The 8,794-nt window shown below is 31.3% G+C and overlaps 1 long non-coding RNA gene across 1 annotated transcript; it reads right to left on the bottom strand.

Annotated features, from left to right (window-relative positions):
- Nucleotides 1-6,426: 6,426 nt before the first annotated feature.
- Nucleotides 6,427-8,569, bottom strand: LOC146913301 (uncharacterized). The gene is made up of 3 exons (XR_015013376.1): nt 8,525-8,569; nt 7,820-7,862; nt 6,427-6,735 (listed from the first exon to the last, which is right to left on the bottom strand). It is a non-coding gene; the product is annotated as an uncharacterized LOC146913301 (long non-coding RNA).
- Between the last annotated feature and the right edge of the window lie 225 nt (nt 8,570-8,794).

Genomic DNA, 8,794 nt, shown 5'->3' with positions numbered 1-8,794 from the left:
TCGATCCTGAATAGGATATGATTGACTCTAAGTACCGGAGGGAAGCAGAGTTTCAGCTTCCATGATAAAATGAAAATAAAATAAACTTAAAAGAAATTTTGTCACAGTGAGAGGGAAAGAGATAATTCCCGAAAGAGGACATGCATTCCATTTATTGAGGTCATGAAACACATGTTCTGGAATGGAGTCCTGAAGAACTTGGTAGGGAGAAACTGAATACAAGAAGATAAGCTTCAAGATCATTAGATTTAGATGCTAACTGAAATTCATGCTACGCCGTTTGATAACAACAGGGCAATGAAGGTCAAACTCAAGATAAGTTGATCAAAGAGGATACCTTAGGATCTATGAAGCCCGGATACTCCAAAATGGTGCCGTACCCGTGTCGGATACGTATCGGATACCGATACTCCGCGGATACTCCCGGATACGTATCCCAGAAGTATCCGAATGATTTAATTTAATTTTTATTTAAAAATATATTGGATACCTTAAGGATACGTTAAGGATACTCCCGGATACGTATCCCATAAGTATACGAATGATTTAATTTAATTTAATTTTTATTTGAAATTTTTATTTGTATTTTGATCACAAGTATTAATTTTTGTAAATTGGGATCATTATATTGACCATTACTTGAAAAGGGTGACTATCTTCATACTACCTTAGTATCATCATGGTGCAGGTTGTTTATATGGTATGTTTTGGTTTAAAGGATGCTATCTTAGTTGGTGAATGGTCCATTGTATTTTGACTTGGTGTAATTAGTTTTAAGATTTCACGTTATTTATTTTTTGTGCGTTTATGTCTAATATATATATATTAAAAAAATTGTAAACGTATCCAAGCCGTATCGTATCCTAAATTTCAAATTTTTGACGTATTCGCGTACCCGTATCGTATCGTACCCGTATCCGTATCCGTATCGGGGCTTCATATAGGATAGGTGTCTGTTTCCTTCATGTGTTTTCAGTTTTTATTTCCGTTTGATATTATGAAAGTTTTGAAAATGCATTTAAAGCATGTACCACAATCCTAAAAGTATGAGGTAAAATGTTCCTATATAACACAACAATTCAAATTGAAGACATGTCGTGTTTTTGTCCGACACCAATATGACACCGATACATATTACATTCAAGTATTTCTCTTCAAATTATTACCAACCTTGTGGAAAATCGCCCAATATCAAACTGTCCGTAGGAGCTAGCTCAGGTCGTTAATATTACAAGTGGCTACTTATCCTTCTCATCAACATTTTTAACCATAGACTTGCATTTTCAAGAATGAAAACAAGTTGAAGGTTGAAAGGGTTGAAGATTAGGACAATGTTAGATTTAATCTAAAGCCACTTGCAGTATTCACAATCTAGCAACTAAGACAACTTGATACAAGACAATGACGTTATTGACATGTGATAGTTGGGTATGTGGCTGTGCAATTTAGTAAAAGAAATGGTGAGAAAGGGAAGAGTTGTTAAGATGATTGATGAGGAAGTGATTTGGTTAGAAGAGATTACTTATAGATGAATGAAAAGGGTGAACAGTTATTGGTTGAAAAGAGATCACATAGATCACCATCTTTTACGTGTGAAGAGACATGGATCCCAACATCACATGTTAAAAGAGGATAAAACAAACAACTCTTGTCAACAATTCGGTTCGATTACGACAGAAAAATTTCATTTCCTTTGAGACCAAGAACATTAGTAGAAATTGAAGCTCGAGTAACGCAACACTAATATACAATTGGCTGATATACTAACAAAAACTTTGAGGAAAATCAGATTTGGTGAGTTGAATAAATTGACAGGGATTGAGTCATTAGTGAATATGAGTTAGTTGTAGTGTTGTGAAGTAATCCATATTGGTTGAGGGACTTCTAGGACAAGTAATCCATGTGTTATTTAGTGTTGAGATTAGTTATATATACTCAATCACTCAAAGTAAGTTGCAACACTTGCAAGTATAGTGAATAAGATTTTAATTAGTTATATATAAAGTCAAAGCACTCTTTTGGCCCCCCTCCCATTTAAGTGTTGTGACACTGAGCTCGACAGATTTCGATGGTGGTGGTGGATGATGATGAATTTGGATGGTGTTGATGTTGATGAAGAAGTATATTTGTGATGGAATTAATCATATGATAAGTTGTTGTTGTTGATGATGAATGGAGAATTATTTTTAATTGATATTTATTTTTTTATTCATAAATAATATGATTAATTCCATCGATACTTACATGGAAAATATTTTTGACAATTCACTACTGCCACCTCAGCACCACATCATTTAAATGGGAGGGGGTCCAAAAAAAGTTATTTGACTTTACAAATAGGGGGATCAAAAAGTTGGTTTTAAAAAATGGGGATCAAAAGTTAAAAAATTTGAAAATATGGGGATCAAAATTGCATTTATTTTTTAAAAAAAACTAATTTTTTGAAGAAATCAAAAGTAGTTAAGTTTCAAATCATATGAAAAAGCATTTAAGAAAACGCACATAAGTTTTTTGTCATATTGAAAATTGTATCAGGGAATATTAATTATATTGTAGAACTTACATGGTAATATTGAATGTGAATTGCATGATATAATGCATTGTAGGTTAAAAAATGTTAATTGTATTAAGGAGAGTTTTCATTTTGTTACAAGATATGGTTCTTTAAATGAGAGTTGTATGATGAAAACTAAATTGCTTCATGTTATGTGGTTGTATCATGAAATTTATTTTTGGTGTACTCCTTAAATGGACTTTATTGGAGAGTTATGCGAAAAAAAGAGGAAGAACTTTAAGAAGGAGAGGGGAGGGGTTAGAAAGAGATGAATCTCCCATCTTGTTTGTGAGTGTATTTTTCAAACGAGAAAACAAATTTATGAATATATATAATATTTACTTTGAGCATAAAATACAAGATGGGAGAATACTCTCCATTTTTCATGTCTTTCCGCTCCATTTGTTCTCTAAACTCTCCCTCCCAGTTACCCTCTAAACTTTAAAACATTGTTTATTGATGTGAAAGTAATGTAGGAAATATTATATTAATTTATAATCGAAAAGATAATAATTAACGTGACATTAAAAAACTCAAAATAGGAGAGAATGAGGAGAATGAAAGGATCTAAATCTTCTCTTTCACCTCTTTCACTCCTTCATCCTTCATCAAATTGTGTCTATCTCTCTTGATCTTCTCCTTTTCTTTCTCTTGATCTTATTTTTTATTCTCTCTCTCTCTCTCTCTCTCTCTCTCTCTCTCTCTCTCGATATTCGGTCTAAAATTTAGAGAGATAGATACAACATGGTGAAAGAGGGAGAGGGAGAAAATGATGTGAAAAAGATGATCTAAACTGTGGAGGGAGAATGCAAGATGATATTTGGGAAATAATATAAGTTATATAATCCACTGATTAAAGATATATTTGCGTAGTTCTTAGTTATATAATTCATTTCCGTCCCTTTTTTTTCAAATAATTCAACAGGGGCACTCGTTAATATTTTTCATTAAATTATTTTATTATAAAAAATTAAATATTTTGATTTCCAATGCATTGATTACACATATTTTTATAAAAAAGTTATTATTTAAAGGTCTTAAAGAGTACCCCAAGGACGCTAGTTAACATTTTTCATTAAATAATGATAATAATAACATGGAATTTTTTTTTAAATATAACTATATACTAACAAATAAGTCAAACAAAAAGATCATGTCAGACTAATAAAAAAGATATAGAAACACATAAAAACAAATAAGACAATAAAAAAAATGCAATTAAATAAGTGTTTGAAGCAGAAGGCCGCGTCATTAGCTGAGTTGTGAAATACTTTATTCTGAGTGATACATCGAAGAAAGTTTTAAACTCAAACACTTTCACCATGTCAAGTAACTCATCCAAACTTCTCTTGTCAATTGTCATAGAAAGAATGCAGATCCTAATTTTAATATGAATTGATCGAACAATACTATAATAGGTTGAAATTCCATTACTACATTTAACACTAAAGATGGAATTGAGAGTGAGGAATGTTACATAAAAAAGCATAAGGCGAAATGAGTTGGCTCTTCATCAAATGTTGAATGTTTGGGCGAATTCGCTTGGGAAAAATTCCGAGTAACCTTTTAAATTGAATCTTATTCGAGTAACCATAATGCATATCAGCCAAGGCAATAGGAATTGAAAATCCTTTTCCTAACTCTTCTTCTTTGTGCCATTAGCAGTACTTTATTTGAAATGAAATTAGAAAAAGGGTAACACTACACTTTTCCCGTTAATCTGAAGAGTAAAACTTTTTCTCTTTCATGATGGGACATGTTTATTTTATTTTATTTTTTAAATAAATAAATGGGTAATATTCATTGAGGAGTCATTGAGTTGGTCAAAATAATCTCTAACGTTAAAATTAACATTAAATATTTTTATGTATTGATTGATATGACAATAAATAAGTACTTGTGGAGACTAATATGAGTATATGACAATAAATAAATACATTGAAGGACTAATATGATAATATTAACAAAGTATTTTAATGCAAATAATTACTATTTTGATTAACATAGTGTACAATTAAGGACTATTTTGAAATTTTTATACATTGAAAAACTATTGTAACTATTGGCTACACATTTAGGGATCAAAATGATTATTGTCAATTTTTTAAATAAAGTTACTGCTGGCTAGTTTTATGAATTATTTTTTAGGCTTAATTACATTTTTGTTCTCCTCCTTTTCCAAATCTCATCTCCCATACACTCTTACGTAATCCACTACCCCAAATCCCTCGCGTGATCCACTCAACTACTGCACAATCTCATCAATCTTAGAATAAACGATATTCTTCAATCCATCCATCCCTAATAACATCACTGTTTTAGTCTTCACCGTTGATTCATTTTTGATTGATCGCATCATCACCGTTGTAATCTATGTCGTGAAACCACTCCCTCAATTCAACGACCTTGCCACTATATGATCTCAACTCCGGCAACAGTCTAATCTCTCCCTCCTCCCCTAATCAACCCACCCACTCTTCCTAATGACGCACCGTTGATTTTAACATCCACCGTCAGCAATGGGAAACTCTGGTTATCTTCGTAGAAGCATTTAGAAGTATTAATATAAGTTTGTTTCAACTTAAACTAAATTATAGGCTTCTATAGTTTAGTCAAATCAGTGCTTATGGTTTAGCTTTAATTTGTTTCTATAATTTAGATAAAGTCATGTGTATATATGTAACCTAAGTCGATAAAATCACTGAAAAACTCATTCAAATCCAACTTTTTATGGTATCACAAGTCTATTCTTTCTAACAGCGAATAAGACAAATTTTTTTCTCTTTCACAAACTACGTCGTCTTCATCTGCAGCCTTGATAAAATTCAACCTTTCTTACAATTTTCACATCAAGATTGATGGCACAAATTATCCCACTTGGCACAGGCTTTTCATGAATCTCGTCACAACCAACAATCTTGTTGGTTATGTCACAGGTTCATCTCCTACCCAGCCTCTACCATTGGTGAAAACAATGCTCAAACTGAAAATTCAGATTATATTTAATGGGGTCACCAAGACAGACATATAACTATTGCTATCTGATAAGTGTTCAAAAGTGATATATTTCAAACTGAAAATTCAGATTATATTTAATGGTAGTTTAGGCATTTTAGTGACTTGTTTTGCAAGATTCTCCATGGAAAACTCCAAATATTATGCAAATATATCATTTATGTTTTTGAGCCTTATTCTACCCTTTTTGTGCAGGAAAATACAAGCAAGGAGCAAGAAACGTCAAAGTTCAAAGCCATACGCTATTAGCGTGATCTACGCTATTAGCGTGAGCAAGAAATTGAAGGAAAATCGAATAGAAGAATGGAGTAGAAGCAGCGGAAAATTTTCGATTTTCATTCCTTGGATCATTACGAAATTCAAACATGAATCAGTGATTCGATTGTTACCTTGAACTGTGGAATCTGAAAGCTGGAACTGGAAACTGGAATCTCGATCACAGCCAAGCAAGCAGCAAGCAGCAAAGCCTCTAGCAAGTCCACACGAACAGTGCTCCTCTAAAACTCGGTGCTAGCCAATGAATTGGAAGTGCAGAGAAGAAAGGGGTTGCTTCAAAATGTGTAACCAAAAACTTCAGCACCAGAGTTCTATTTATAGAACTTCTAGTGTGCTCTGCAAGTCATAAGTCACTATTGGGCTTCAGTAAGTGTAACGCCCCATTTTCCATAACGATAGAAATTGGTGTTACGTCTTAATACTTGAGTGTCTAAAGCGAATTAAGTTCATAAATCTTACTTTTACTAGTAAATTAATTTGGTTACTAAAAATTTAATTTAAATAAATATCTTTCTTGCATTTTTTTTTTTAAATAAAAGTCTTAGCTCTTGATCGTAAAACATAAAAATAAAACACAATGATATAAAATATGCATCAATATATTCTACACGACGTTAATTATCTTGCCCTTAGGCTTACATACTCAGGCTTGTCAGGGTTAGTTAGATATTTTACAAACACCTGCAAGTTAAAGTACGTCATACTTAAGTCAAACTAATTAAACATAAGGAGAGATAACTAGTTTTTTTGATTCCTATGGTTGTCCTACTTATTCCTGTGCATATCAGTGTTTGGGACACCATATCCAATTCCCAAACTGCATCTCCTATTTCCTCCAGACACTCAATCCTTCAGTTCCCCGAGTGACTCAATGACTTCCCCGACATTATCTGCAAATTGTAAGGGTGAAATACTCGCACACAAGGTTAACTAAATGCTAATAATATTACATGATGATACATAATATTTTATAGTTACATGTAATATTTTTTTAAATAAAGAAATATATAACAAAATTATACATGTAATTTCTTTCACTATAAAATCCTTCAAAAATTAATATAACCACATAGAAATTAAATAATCACAAGAAAATATAAATCAATTGAGAACACAAAAATCTATGGCAACCACACACATCAAAGTTAGTCAAAACAAAGATCACTTAACACTTTATCATAATCAATACAAAGGTTATAGTTTTGACTTGTTAGTAGCATCTTGGTTAAACCTACTCCATGGAGACCTCTATTATGAGTGTAAGGCCGTCTCAACTGCCATAACATGATTGTTTGCAATGAGTAGATATATAATCTCTACTCCAACCATTCTGGCCCGATCGCTGCACCTTATTGTAGATAGTCCTGCACAGTCAGGTATCACTGCGTCGGGTATTATGATTTCCTCCAGTTAGAGAAGCTATCACTAACTATTGGTAGGAGTTCAAAACGCCTGTGACCCCCAGAAGGTCTGTAGTCGACCCAACCGAACCTATCCTCAGTCTTATATACGTTATCGTATTATAAGAAACAACCTGTATTACTCTTTACAAAAATTATTATTTTTGTAAATCTTCAACACAACTGTTTTCATCAACAATCGACTTAACAATTTAATTGTCAAAAGTCCTAAATGTACCTTAAGAGAAATTTCTTCAAATAAAATTAATAATAATAACTGTGAGTTAGTTATAAGATAAATAAATTAAGAAAAATATATTATATATACTTACAATACCACGTTTAACTGATTACTTAATATATGTATATGTATGCATAATATTTAGAATGTTTTCTAGAATTTCTTCTTTCTACTTACTGTCCATTTCAATAAATAATATAAATAATCAAATTTGCTCATTAATAATATATATTTAAAACAGATTAATACTACAATTAAATACACAAATTTTCTTAATCTCATGTGATAATATACATATATATCTTGGGCGTTCTCTAAAGTATATCCCCTTACCTTTGAGCTTTTCAAATCTTGAGTAATCACCTTCTTCAATCACCTAATTACTCATCAAAATAACTATCTCTTAACTAGCTATCATTGTAATAAACACTAATTATTAAATGCTAAATATTTAAGAATTATAGAGTTAACTATATATTTGGAACGTAACAGCATGAACATTGAAAAAAATTCTAAAGACAATTTTTCCAATAGCTACAATGAACTAGTTAATACAAGTGGTGATATCAGTTTATTCTTTCTTTCTTATTCAGTTTATATATATATATATATATATCAATAGATGCAACTTAATTAAATTTACATAATTAATATAGTCAAGTGTTTAAACTCCTAAATGTGTAGTAAGAATTTAATAAATAAATTCATGTTACTAATCTTTAAAGAAAATGACTATTCCATTTTAATCAGCTCCATCACTAAAATATGGCTAAGTTAAAACATAACTCATTTCATTTTATTTTATTTGTGAAGATCTAGTGAGATTTATAGTTTTGGTTCTCTATGGCATAGGTAAAATATTAATTTTAACAAAAGTTTATTGAAAGACCAAACTATTTTCTAGTGGTTAGCTAAGTTACAAGAAAGAACTTTTTGGACAAAATAATACAAACAAAACAAAGGAATAAAAGAACTAGTTTGTTTTTGGATTATTAAACAAAGTAGTTTAAAAAAATAAAAGAGAACTAAGAATCACACCTTTGTTTTAGTCCCCTTAGTTCTGCTATTGCTATGCAGGTTTGTGATTTTACAAAGAGTGCAAGTGCCTATTTATAGGAAAACAAGTGAAAGGTTTTGTGGTGCAAAGAGTGCCACGTTTTCTTACTAAAGGATTGTAAGGAATATACTTATGTTTATACTTCTGTAACATTCATGCATAGTGCCACGCCATTCACCAAATGAATAAGCCACGTTACTGATTCTTATCAATATACTGTACATTCTTATCCAATATTGTTTTTAAAAAAA

Source organism: Medicago sativa, chromosome 6, assembly GCF_051527215.1.
Source record: "Medicago sativa cultivar Bolivia chromosome 6, Bolivia_mono, whole genome shotgun sequence".
NCBI lineage: Eukaryota > Viridiplantae > Streptophyta > Magnoliopsida > Fabales > Fabaceae > Medicago > Medicago sativa.
This window is presented reverse-complemented; position numbering and strand designations above follow the sequence as displayed.